This window comes from Microtus pennsylvanicus, chromosome 2 (assembly GCF_037038515.1).
Source record: "Microtus pennsylvanicus isolate mMicPen1 chromosome 2, mMicPen1.hap1, whole genome shotgun sequence".
Classification (NCBI taxonomy): Eukaryota; Metazoa; Chordata; class Mammalia; order Rodentia; family Cricetidae; genus Microtus; species Microtus pennsylvanicus.
The window spans coordinates 11,557,017-11,569,826 of record NC_134580.1 but is presented as its reverse complement, the minus strand read 5'-3'; the positions used below and the strand labels follow the sequence as shown (position 1 = coordinate 11,569,826).

Here is a 12,810-nt window from a genome sequence, read left to right as displayed (position 1 = left end):
CCAGGGCTCTGCACATAATAGACACTTAATACATGTTTATGGAATTGAATTAACGATAAAACGAGATAATGGCCTGGAAGGAGCCTGAGTTGTTAGGAGGGAATGCACAGCGTAAAAACCAGGCATATTTTTTTAAGCAGATTAATCTGGTCTTAACTCATTCTAATAGCTTGCGCCCCTATTGGCCAAGGCCATTATTATAATATACGGCCATGGCCAGGGAGCTGGAAGATAGTGGTGCCTCAAAGTTCACTTCCCGAAGGATGCCACAGCACGCTGCTTCCTAGCTGACCAAGCTGGGGCTCAGAGAGAACCTACCTAGGGTCATGGATAGGCAGGGGAGAGCCAGAAGAACCAGAGAACCAGTCATGGAGGTCTTTGGCTTACCGATGAGTAGTAACTAAGCTAAGAGCTAGCTCAGGAGGCCTGGGCTTCTGCTGGTATTGGTGGCATTTGCTGTGCCTGGTGCCGGCAGCGCTGGAGCTGCTAGAGTCCCATCTCTGTGGCTTTTTCGCTCCTGTGGTCCATCTCCAGAGCAGCAGGAGGTGTGAGGGTGAGAGCAGCTCTTCACACTTCAGTCTGGATTCACATCCTAATGAGGACTGGGATCCGAAGGACCTGGAGGTCAGTGGACTCCCGGAAGGAAGGAGTGGTCCAGCTCCGGTCTGAATAGACGTAACAGACTTCCCGAGAGATGACTTGGCTGCCACCTTTGTCACACATCCTTGTTCAAATCCTGAGTGTGGATGGATCCTGTTGCCATGATAAATACTCTGACAAAGCTGTTTAAGGGGGAGATGTTATTTTGTTTGTGATGTAAGAAATAAAGCTTGCTTGAAGATCAGAGTAAGCCACAGGGGCCGGGCGTGGTGGCACACACCTTTAATCCGGGAACTTGGGAGAAGGAAGGATCTCTGTGAGTTCAAGGCCACTCTGGGCCACACAAGATTGATCCAGTCTAAAAGAGAAACAGAGCCGGGTTGTGTTGGTTCATACCTTTAATCCCAGCACTAGGAAGGTGGAGACAGGAAGAAAGACAGCAGGGCTGAGAGAGGCAAGTTAGACAGGAGACAGGAGCTCAGGATTCAGTCTGAGGAGTCATAGAGACAGGATCTTGCCTAGTCAATCTGAACATTTGGAGAGTCACTTTAGTGACTTTAGTGACTGGCTGCTCTGTTTCTCTGATCTTTCAGCTTTCATCCCCTAATATCTGACTTCGGGTTTTTATTATTAAAACCAATTAGAATTTGTGTTACAGAGAAAGGGTTTGTGCTGGCTCCCAGGTCAAGACACAGTCCATTACAAGGGGGAAGAAGTCAAGCAGCTGGAGCCTGAAGTAGCTGGGCAAATTCTGTCCACCGTCAGGAGACAGGGAGATGAATACACACCTATGCTTAGCTGCCTTTCTCCGTTTTAGGCTCTCCTGACCAGGAAATGGTACCAGCCACAGCTAAAATGGGTTTTCCCCATCAGGTAACTTAGTCAAGATAACCCTCAACAGGCATGCCCAGAAGCTGGTCTCAGGTGATTCTAGATTTTGTCAAGGTGACAGTTACACTACCCATCACAGAACCTTGGCTGGATTGGGGAAGGAGTCTTAGGTGGTGACCAGAGGAAGTTCTACCCTTACTTACCATCTAGGGGTGGAGGGTGGCCGGGATCCACACCTGTGTGCTCCTGGTCAAACGTGTAGGTCATAGCTGTGGCAGAGGCTATGTGACTGTCCTGCAGCTTAACTGTCCACCCTGTGCTGTCACCAAGGCCCCACTGTTGCCATCAGATGATTCCAGCTGGTGCCCAGGCCCGTGTTTCCTCATTTGAAGGACCTTCCTCTTGAACCTCCGCATCCTGGTGAGGAGTCCAGCAACAATGGCCAAGGTGCCTGGTTCAGCCTCAGGCACAGGGGATGCTCTCTCCCCTGGTGCCGTTTCCATGATTCTCCCATCGTGCCTGAGGAGCTCAGGTGGAGGTGCGTCTCCTGTCCCATAATTCATGGGGTACCATAGACAGCCTGTGAACCATCCCTTTTAAAGTGTTATGAGGGGAGAAGGGTGTTTCCCTTACTGGAGGCTTCCCTCTTCAGAATTCCCTGGGAGAGGCTGCCTAAGCCTGGGGGGCTCCTAGTAGTCCCCCTTGCTGCTTCCCACCTGCCTCTTAGCAGGTGGACCGTCCTCAGCTGCTGGCCCAGCCTGGCAGGGTGGCTGCGACTTTAATCAGCCATCGTGCTGCTCTCCTTGGAGGGAGAAATTGCAGGTGGCAACTCGTAATTTCCCAGGCTTCTCTCTCTCCATTAATTTCTCCCTGCAAAATGGAGGCTTTCTGCTGAGACGGGAATTGGCAGCCGAGCGCAGCATCTCTGGCCCAGCCACGCTGTCTGCTCCGAGTGGGGGTGGCATCAGCTAGTGTGCTCACACTGTTTGCTATGCCCCCCTTGCAGAGGCCAGAGGTTTATTCTGTGTTCAAATTGGCTTGCCGAGCCCCACTAGGTCTGGAAAATTGCTTGGCTCACCCTGTGCTCACTGTTCTATCTCTGATGGTGAGAGGACGTAGAGGTCCCCCTGCCAGGGTCGGCTGTTGGTGAACTGTGAAGGGGGCAGCTGACTCTGAGTGCCCAGGATCCCCCTGCCCTCTGTACCTCCATTTCTACTGGTGTGGGCTTCAGGGATGTCTGTGCCTCACTTTCAAGGGGCTCTTCGACCTTCCAGCCTTAGGACCTGTGGAGGAGTGAGTAGAAGAGATGAGTAGACAGATGGTGCCCTGGTGGCAGGCTAGAAGGTAGAGAGAGCAGAGGTCTGGAGGCCAGAGTATTGGAGGATGGATGGAAGGTAGGTGCAAAGAGGTCCCGGTCCTGGGACAGTCATGGAACAGACAATCTGATGTTGATCCCACAGATGTCAGGAGAGCAGCTCACTGGGTGCTAAGACCAGGGTCTTACAGTGTGAGCCAACGGTCCAGAGGAACAGTTTGATCTTCCTGGGGACTGAGAGATCCTTGGTCAGATGAGCAGTTTAGAGACACCTGTGGATGACCGGTGTGGACAGTAAAAATCCTGAAGGATTCTGGGGCCTGAGGTTCCTGGGTGAGACTCTGTGGGAAGGAGCAGAGACCCGGGGAGGAAAGAGGAAGACGAAGGCCCTTTGCAAGAGGAAGTAGTCCCTGCCCAGTATGAATCAAGAAATTAGGGCAACTGATTCATTCACCAGTTGCCTCAAGGAACAAGAGATAGCCCCCTGCCGAGGTGACACACGCTTTGCTTGGGCTTTGTAAACTGCATGAGGGGACCTGGATGTATTCAGCTTAAATCCTGCCATCCCTTGCTGTAGTAATAGGGGCGACGGTGGGGCTGCGTCCCCAACACCCCAAGCCGCCTGCCCGGCTAGCTTTACCCAAAATAATTACACAGATACTGTATTCTTTTAAACACTGCTTTGGCCCATTTCTAATCATCTGTGTAGCGCCCCTAGGTGCGCTTACCGGGAAGATTCTAGTCTAAGTCCATCCTGGGTCGGAGCTTCATAGCGTGCATCTTCCCTGGAGCAGGTAGCATGGCGTCTCTCTCTAGCGTCTGCTCTGGAGAGGAGAGCTGTGGAGTCTGACCTCACTTCCTCTTCCTCCCAGCGTTCTGTTCTGTTTACTCCACCCACCTAAGGGTGGGCCTATCCAATGGGCCTAGCAGTTTCTTTATTGCTTAACCAATGAAATCAACAGATTGATATATGACACTCCCACATCACCTTGCCCATCAGGGAGAATTCTGCTGTGTGTTCTCTAGGAGGTGTCTGAGCCTCTCTGAATCTGGTTCCTAGTTTGGAAAACTAGGGTTGTGCAGATAAATAGTTCTCAGGGCCCAGGCTGCTGGTGGAGGTGTGTACATTATCAGCCACAACCTGGAGCCTCTCAATATGGAGTCAATCACTGCACCGCTATGTTCCTCAGTTTCCCCACCTGTAAATAAGGCGCCGAGAACCTCATGCCATTCTTCTTGGGCCTGGAGGGCTCCCCTCCTGCTAGCTCTTGCTGATCTCTGGTGTCATACTCCCTCCCGTTAGGCACCGCCATGTTGAGCTTTACCTGCCTTTCCCCAAGTCTGCAGTCTGTTTGTGGAGTTTTTAGGAGAGCCTTGATCTTTTCGGAGGAATGGGCAGCTGAGGCCGGGAGGGATCTGGCTGTATATTTTCTCCCTTAATGGGGTATTAAGTAGACAGCCCAGATGGGGATCTCCTGGCAGGCGGGCAGGAGGGGGTGGGGCGCCGCCTGCTTCGGATCAGCCTGAAATATGGCCGGATCACCGCCAAACCTCAAAGGATGCTACCTTTGGGCTGGCTGGGAACCAGCTTTGATGTTCTTGCCATGGAAGAGACCAGGCAGATTTTCCTGTGCCTCGGCCCCAGCTGTAGTCTCTCAGACACCAGAGGGGGGGGGGCTGCCAAGTGCTCCTCCCCAGCCCTTCCCCCTTCCATGCCCTTTCTTTGCCTTTTTCTCACACCTCTTCTCTCTGGAGCCCTTGCCTTTCATTTCCCTTTTTCCTCTTCCTCCTTTTGGCCGGAGCCATTTCTAGGCTCTTCCATGGCGCCCGTTTCAGAACAGGTCTCATCTCTCATCATGGTGTCTCATCCATAAGTGTCCTCTGGGTGGACGTATGGAACGGGCACTGCTGTTTGGATCAGCCCTAGTGCCAGCCAGACCTCTTTTCTCTCCTGGTTTGCTGGATGGGGGAAGGTGAGTAGAGAGGCGGGGTCGGACAGCCTGGAGGAGTCTCAGCGTAGTGCTCAAGCTCAGACGCGAGAATCTCTGTGCTTGTGCACGTGTCTGGCCTGGAGAATTAGGAAGCGGTTGTCTTCACTTCCTGATGAGTTAAATGAGTGAATATTCTTGAGCCCCGAGATTCCTTCCCTGCACTGAGCAATGGTCATGGGCTGGGGCTTGGCCTCATTGACCTTCAGTTTTCCCTTAGTATCACAGTGCACAGAACTTCTAGGACGAGGGTGGGGAGGATGAAGACAGAGTCTACATTTCAGAATTTGGCACAAAGGGCATTCAATAGATAGCCAAGATAATAATCTGCCCTGTCTTAAACTCGGCTCTTTCAGGGCTGGAGGTTGGGTTTCAACCAGCTGACCTCAGTCTGAAAACAGCTGTACCACGTGGGTGGGGCTGGCTCAGGTAGAGTCTGAGCTGTGGGGTGGGAGGGCACCACATGGGTCTGTGGTCTGTGACTTGAATAAGAAGGGTGTCCCACCTCCTTGTCCTCAGCTCTTATGAAACGTCCAGGAACCCTGTCCATGCCGGTCAGAGAAGTAGAGGGCCCAGCTCTGGTCTCTGCCCCTCCCCGGCTGGTGAGCTTTGCTTATGTACCTCCTTCAGAGGCTGGAGAGTGGAGTGGGAGCCCATGAAGGATAGAGGATCATTTGGGGAGCTTCAGAGTAGAATGTTGGAGGCTGGAAGTGCAAGGTTACATCTCTGCCTTCAGGTTCTCCCATCCCCCCACCCCTGGCCAGGACGGAGAGGACCCTGTACCCTCCTTCCTGTTACCTTGGCTTCCTTGCAGAAGCCTGGTCATTCATTCCTCACCACCTCCCACAGGCCCCCAGCTTGAGTCCTATCTGTTGCCCTCCTAGCCCTTGTCTCCTGACCTGAGAATGGGGCTCCTAGCATCTCATGAGCTGTCCCTAGTCACTTCTGGGTTCTTCTGTGGGGTGATGGCCCCTCAGTTCTGTAAGCATGACCCTTCACCCAGTGTCTCCTCAGCTGCCCTTCTCATGTAGACTGGAGGACTATAGAGAACCTGCATGGGGTTTTCCCCGGGCCCACGTGTCCTCTAAAAGGGCACTTTCTCAAAACTTCAAGGATTTCAAGTTGTGGGACTTATCCTGAGTTTGAGGGCCCAGAACTTGGAATTCAGGCCTGCCATCCTAAAATGTGTGTGTAGTAGTAGCCTGTAGTGGTCCATGAGGCCAAGGCTTTGTTCGTAAGACTTGGTGTGTTATGCCGCACGGATTTGGGCATAACAGGTGGAAACACAAGCCAGTCAGCCTTGGGGATGCCTGCCAGTGTGCTGGGTTCTGTTCCAGATAGGAAACCAGTGCACCTGCCTTCAACCCCAACCCAGACCTTTCCCTTAGCATACCCTTGAGAGGTCTGAAAGCTGCCTCCTGTCACAGCTTGCCTGCCCTTGTTGTCTGCCGACTTACCGCACTTAGGGAGTCCCTGCTGTTCCCTGCCTCGTGTGTCACTCTGCAGAGAAGAGTCTTCTCTCCTGGCAAGTAGTTCCTTGGAGGGCTGGTCACCCACCTGTTGCAATAGTGGCTCCCCCAGCCTCCCCACCCTACTCTGCCATGGTGGTGTGGTATCACATTTGCCCCACCATTCTGTCTGGTACAGAGGAAATGGTAGGTAAATATTTGCTGAAGAATGACTTCAGGAAAGAACAGCCCTGTGTCCTGATCCCCCTCCCCCGCCCCCAGGTTTCCCCGGTGGCCCCGGAGTTAAACATCCAAGGTTCAAGCTTCCGCATTGCATTACCTACCTCTCACCCCACTTTTTCTGTTGAGTGCCTAGCGCTCTTAGGGGTCCTCCTGAAGCCTTCTGTGTGTGTGGGGGGGGCTTTCCTACCAGTGCATCAGGACAGCTGTCTCCTCCATGGAGGGCAGAAGTGCCCAAAGCTAGGCATGAGGTAGGGGTAGGGGATTGGAATCTTGAGAACTGTCTGTTGCCACAAGCTTCCATACACTTCCTATTGTCCCACAGTCCCGGTAACCTCAGACCAACCTGCCTGGGGGAGGGGGGCAGAGTGGCCCCAGGCCTAGGAATCTTCCCTTCTAATCTCCTCCATGTGATCTTGAGCGAGCCTCTACAACTCTCTAGTGACCCCACAAATGAAACAGCAGGTTGGAGCCTATCAGAAGCCCCATCCCAGCTGAGACCCCAGGGCCTGGTGAGGACCTGCTGTATTTTGACCCAAATGGTGGATTTGACAAAAAAAAATTATATATATTCACATATCCATTCCTCTTTTAAATTGGAGCCAATATTAGAAGGAGAAAGCTTTTTAAATGAAAGCCAGATTTCCAGCCTTTCTCAAACAGGCCGGGTTGGCCAGTAGCTCCATCCACCAGAGGAGTTGGGTGGTCCTTGCTCTTGGCCCCCTACCCAGCCACTGAGCAGGGGTCCTTCAAGCTCCTGCCGCTCCAGGCGAAAGGTTTCCAAACCTGCCGCCACGTCTCCTACTTAAAGATAACTCTACTCATCCTGTCTACTCCCCCATTCTAGACGATCTGCCTCGTTTTAAAATTCCTTCAGCAGCCCCGGGCCCAGCAGCTTCTCCTAGCAAAGGAACGCAAGGAACGAGGTTGCACGTGACTGCGCTGCGGCGGGGAAGGCTTTGATGTTGCAGCGATTGTAGACTGCCCCTCCCCCACGGGTCCCTCCCTCCCCGCCCCCCTTCCCCTCTCCTCCCTTCCATTCTTCCACAGTTCTCTCCCCCATCTCCCCCCCTCCACTTTTCCCTCCTACCCCTTTCCCTCCTCCCTCTCCCCTCCACTTCCTCCTCCTCTTTCCCACCTCCCTCTCCCCTCCACTTCCTCCTCCTCCTCTCTTTCCCACCTCCCTCTCCTCTGCATTTCCTCCTCCTCTGCTATTCTCTACTCTCCCGCTCCAGGTATCAGCTAATTCCCTGGCTCCTGCCCAGCTAGATCCAGATGGCGGGGAGGGGCCCCCCATCATTGGGGAGAAGTGCAGAGGTTGGCCAGTTGATGCCTGGGAGAATGGACTGGTGACTTGTCTTGGAGTGGGCTCTCAGGAGGAATGGCACCTCTCTACCCTGTACCCTAGTAGCACGGAGTTCCTGAGTGACCTGGATTTGAGGCGTGGGCTCTGCCGTTCAGGGCTGTAACCTTTCTGGCCAAGGCAGGAAGGGACAAGCCCTATGGCTTTGAAAGCTGCCCTGCCGGAGGACGAGTGAGAGGGGCTGTGCTGCTGGTGTGGGGTTGATGAGGGAAAGAAGCCAAGCTTTGGCAGATCCCCTCAGAACCACACCCTGCCTTGCCTTGCTGCTGCCCTCCTTTAGTGAGGGCTGAAGAAGGGCCCCAGATTTTCTGGGGGTTCATGATGTCTGCCTACCACCCAACACTCTTAGTCCTCTCAGGTTCTCTCAAGGCTTTTCCGGCAAATTCTTCCAGTTCTGGGGGTGCGGTATAGAAGCCCTTAGTGTCTGTTCACTGCTGTTGTCATTTACTGTCCCCCGGATGGGATACTGGGGACACCATAGCCTTGTGCTGCGGCCTCCCTGCTCCTTCCCTGTCGGTCCTCATCCACCAGCTACAAGGATGGCCCCCAGATGCACAGGAGGTTGTCTCGCTCTTGGGAGAAGGGCCATCCGCCATCCTGACCCCTGGCTCTAGCAGAGCCCTGCTTCATTTTCGGTGGTTGAATCTGTCCTTCTGGAGGGCAAACTCTGGAAAGGCAAGTGTGGAGAGAAGCGACTAGGGCCAAGCTGGCATCTTACCAGCTGGCAAGAGTGCTGTGCACCTGGCCATTCATAGGGCACAGGAGGGCATTATCTGGCCAGCCCTCCCTAGTACTAGTACTATAGGATGAGGAAGGTGCCAAGATCCCTCAAGCAGGCTAGCCCTCTGCTGCGGGGGTCTGCTCACCATGGACCCCAGTCCATGCCCCTCCCACGTGTGGGGTCACCAGAAGCACCTTTCCTTGGTGACCCTTCCTTGCTCTCTTGAGTGACGCTGGACTTCTCCTGCCTTCCCTGGGGTGCCATCCTCTGGTCAGTACTGCCTGCCCTGCATCCCAGCTCCCCTTTAACCTCCTGAGCTAAGTAACTTTGGGAGCCAAGTAGCGTGGCTCTGGGCCTTCCTGTAGGGCTGGGAATCTGATGAGGAGAAAGCTGGGAGCCCTGGTTTGCATCTCCTCTGTGTAGCTGTGGGTGAATCACTAACTCTCCTTGGGCAGGTAGTGTTTGGGTGGAAGCCTCACCCCAGCCCCTGGCATCCTATACCCAAAGAGTCTGGGATGTTTGGGTTAAAACCTCACCCCAGCCCCTGGCATCCTATATCCGAAGAGTCCGGAATGTTTGGGTAGAAGTTCCATTTCAAGCCCCCTCCCAGAGATGTTCAAGACCACTCCCACAGGGTATTTGACTTGTATCCCAGAGAACAAACACGTGCTTTTCCAGTCCTCCTTCCTGTCTCCTCTCTAGGAGGAGCTTTGGTATTGGTATCTGTTAAGCCTGACCCTGGGCACCTCATCCATGTAGCTGTGGGCGTTATTAGCTCTCCTTGGGCAGGTGGCAGTGGAGCTTGTGGCAGGGCCGTCTCCCAAAAACTTAATTGACTAGGGTGAGAAGCTCCAAATGCTCTGTTTTTTAAAGAAAATATTTTTTATTTTTAATTATGTGTATATGTGAGTGTCTGAGTGTGGATTTTGTGCATGTGCATGCAGTGCCCCAGGAGGCCAGAAGGAGGCGTCGGATTCCTTGAGCTGGAGTCAGATGATTGTAAACTGGGAACTCAGGTCCTCTAGAAGAGCAGTATGTGCTCTTAACCTGTGGGCTACTACTCCAAACCCCGTCTCAGTGCTTTGAATAAATATGAGTACCTGGACTGAGTGTTTATCTCTGCACCCCCATGGCCCGTCTTGAACTACACACTCAAAGATGCATGAGGCTCTGCCCTGACCAGGCAGGCACCAGGGCCTGCTTAAGCCAGCGGAGTGTCAGGGTTGAGACACAGGTACCAGTTTCAAGCCTGTTTGTGACATGCTGTGTGGCTCTAGGTGAGTTATTGCCCCTTTCTGAGCTCAGCTGCTACGTCTGATAGTAATGGCATCCTCCCTCCCAGAGGAGTCTGTGCAGTGGCACCCGGTGCGGAGTAAGTGCTTGCTCAATGTCAGCTGGAGTTGTTGCTGTTTTTATTATTATTTGACTTGAAAATCTCCTGCTCCACGTGCTGCTTCCACAACAGTTGCTGCTTGTGAAAAGCTGAGCTGAATAAATGGGGACCCAGCAAGATTATGTCCCTTCTCCCTGCCCAGGGCTGGCGTTGACAGGGCCCCCTTGCATCTCTGGTGGGAGGAGGAGCTTGGCCCCATCCTGGTGGCCTGGCCAGGGCCCTGTTCAGGGGCAGGGGGTCTCAGCCCTGCTTGGCCTGCCTCCCGGCTGACAGCTCGGCACTGTGAGCTGGCTGCCAGCCAAGATGCTTCCTCTCCCAGCTGGCTGCCATCCAGGGCCTGATGCCAAGGGGCCGGCTGGTGGGCAGCAGCTCCATCGTAGTAGGGCTGTGATCCCAGCCAGAAGACTCTAGTCAGGGCTGGGTGTTGGGGCCTTCCTACCACCCCTTGAGGCCCCTGGAGAGCGGAGCACAGCTGCACCAGCTGTCAGCACTGCCCCCAAGGTGCTGTCTCTGCAGAACTGCAAAGAACAGATCTGAGGAAGACCCAGTAAAGGGAGCACATCTTGGGATGAGCCGTGGAGCAGTGTGGAGCCTCCTGCGGCCTCTGTGTTGACATCCAGAAAATGGAGCCAGTTTAAGCCTTGTGGCCTGTCTCATGGGTATTTCAGCATGTTCTTGTGTTCAGGGCTGTGCTGGGAGCAAAGGATGCAGCATCCTGGTAACTGATGCCTAGATAGGGAAAGATAGGGTACTACCGAAGAAGATGATGGTGGTGGTTGCCTGGCAACCCCAAGCACTTACTAGGTATTGTGCTGAATCTTAACAAATATGAATTTAGTAGCCCTCAGAACCTGTGTCTGAGTTAGGGACTATTCTTACTTCCCAGTGTGTATATAAAGAAACATACCCACTTACAGCCTAGTTCAGGGTCAAGGCAAGCTTGGGACCCCAGCAGACTGACTCAGAGCTTGTACCCTGGGTCTGAGAATGAGCCCAGCCTGTTTTCCAAGCCTGAGGATGAGAGGTGCTGATCATTCTGTTGAGGTGCACAGGAGTACTCCTGGAGAAGGTCGCTATTAATGGGTAGGAGGTGACGTTTGACCTAAAAGTTCAAGGTGGGGAGTGCCAGAAAGGCTTATCTAGGGCCTGTCATTCATCCTGGAGAAGGATAAATGCCAGATCAAAGGTCTTGAAGACTAAAAGGGACCCATGACTGAGTGAGCCCAGAGTGGTTCCGTGGAACTGTTGGGCAGGCTCACAGGGTGCCTGTGCTAAGAGAGGAGTACAGTCGTGTGTTAGGGTAGAGGCAGCTATGAGCGTCTCTTTAGATGTTGTCTTTGCTCTTGCCTGTAGTTGTGGGGGTTTGTATGCCAACTGTGACACTCCCTTCTGCTGAGTGCGGCCCCCATTAGGCCTTTTGGGTAGCCTTGGTCCCACTGATGCTAGACTGTGTCCCAAGCACGTCACCCTGCCCAAAGCCACGGTTAGCACACAGGACACTGTCTTTGGCAGTCACCTTTATGTACAGCTTCTTCCTTCCATGTCACAGGTCTGTATTCTACCTGTGGGCAGCCAGACCCTCTGTCTGACACCTTGTAAAACTGGACAGTCCAGTCTTGCTGGTGACTGCAGGCTTAGTGTTTTCTGTTCACTGGGGAGGTGTCCACTGTGTGGTTGGTCATGAAGCTCAAAGATAAAATCACCAAAGTCTGCCAGGAGCCTAACTGGGCCTCCATCAATGGCTGTTATTGCCAGCAGCAATTCTAAAGCCAATGGCTGCTGGACCCAGCACCCTGGACAGCACCGGCCCAGCCCAACCCTTACCCCAAGTGGGAGGGAGGGCACTTTACCACCAGCCCGGTGGAGCTTTTGCCACGCCCACCCCCACCCCCACCATCCCCCCCCCCCCGCCCCCCAGGCCTCCCTTCCCGTTCCTGGAGTCTTTAGTCTTCGGCACAGTCTGGTAATTAAAAACCTTCAAGGGGGACTTTATTGAGTTAGCATTAGTTATTTTGTCAGGCTGGGAGAGCGAGAGAATTATCTGTCCTCCGGGAGAGGGGGGCTGGGCGGAGGCCCTGGGCTGAGATTGGCAGGTGCCTGCCTCTGTGAACGCAGCGCTGGGGCCCGGAGGTTGCATCGAGCTGCAGGCGCCAAGTGGGGCCCGGAGGGGAGTGGACTGCGGGCCTTTCTCTACCCAGAGGCTTACCCGGCCGCCTGTGCCCACTGCCAGGCCCTTCCTGGCTCTTGGATTTTTTTTTTTTAAAGAAAAGGAAAAAAAAAACCCTTGTAGAGCCAAGATGGCTGCAGGCTCTGGAGGGGATGGGGTAAGGGATCCTTTTTCACAGACTGTGTGCTGTTGACTAGGCTTCTTGCCTCTACAGGCCAGGGCTTCAGGTACCCCTGACCTCTCTGTCCACTTTTTTCCATAGCTGGAAAATGCCTTTTACCACCAGGTAAGGTTCCCCTGGGGGATGTGTGCAGCTTTGAACTTGGACCAGCCCCTCGTCTGTTTGCCTTCAGATTCTCACTTATGAATATACGGCAGCAGTCCCTCCCTCTCCAGGGTTGTCAGGATCACTAAAGGAAATTGAGTGTGTGGTCTCTTGTACAGGACAGGCCCAGTTCTTATTCCTCTGAGATGTCCAGGCCCAGGGACACTCACTTTGTGACTAATCACTCTGACTCCTGGTGTGGTCAGCCCATATTTCAGATGAACAAATTGAGGTTTGGAGCAGTCAAGTGGTTTGTTGAGTCAGCAAGGAGAAGGAGGTCGGGGTCAGATCTGGGTCTTTTCCTGTGACCCAGTGGCCAGAGGCCAGCAGTGTAAATGATGGGATCTGGGAAAACCACTAAGGAAGAATAATAGCTGTCAGCCTGCTGCAGGTCTTGGGCCTGAACAGGAGGCTACCTC

The 12,810-nt window shown here is 53.7% G+C and overlaps 1 protein-coding gene and 1 long non-coding RNA gene across 4 annotated transcripts in view; one reads left to right on the top strand and one right to left on the bottom strand.

The window, feature by feature from the left end:
• The window catches only part of Tcf20 (transcription factor 20), a 156,629-nt gene that overhangs the window by 31,641 nt on the left and 112,178 nt on the right, over positions 1-12,810 (top strand). The gene's annotated exons all lie outside the window — the stretch shown is intronic.
• Positions 8-3,538, bottom strand: LOC142844704 (uncharacterized). Of its 3 annotated transcripts, none has more exons than XR_012909765.1 (5): positions 3,475-3,538; positions 2,636-3,087; positions 1,635-1,848; positions 881-958; positions 8-782 (listed from the first exon to the last, which is right to left on the bottom strand). It is a non-coding gene; the product is annotated as an uncharacterized LOC142844704 (long non-coding RNA). The 3 variants fall into 3 exon arrangements; XR_012909766.1 differs by having other exon boundaries at positions 8-958; positions 2,636-2,714; positions 2,936-3,087; XR_012909764.1 differs by having other exon boundaries at positions 8-958.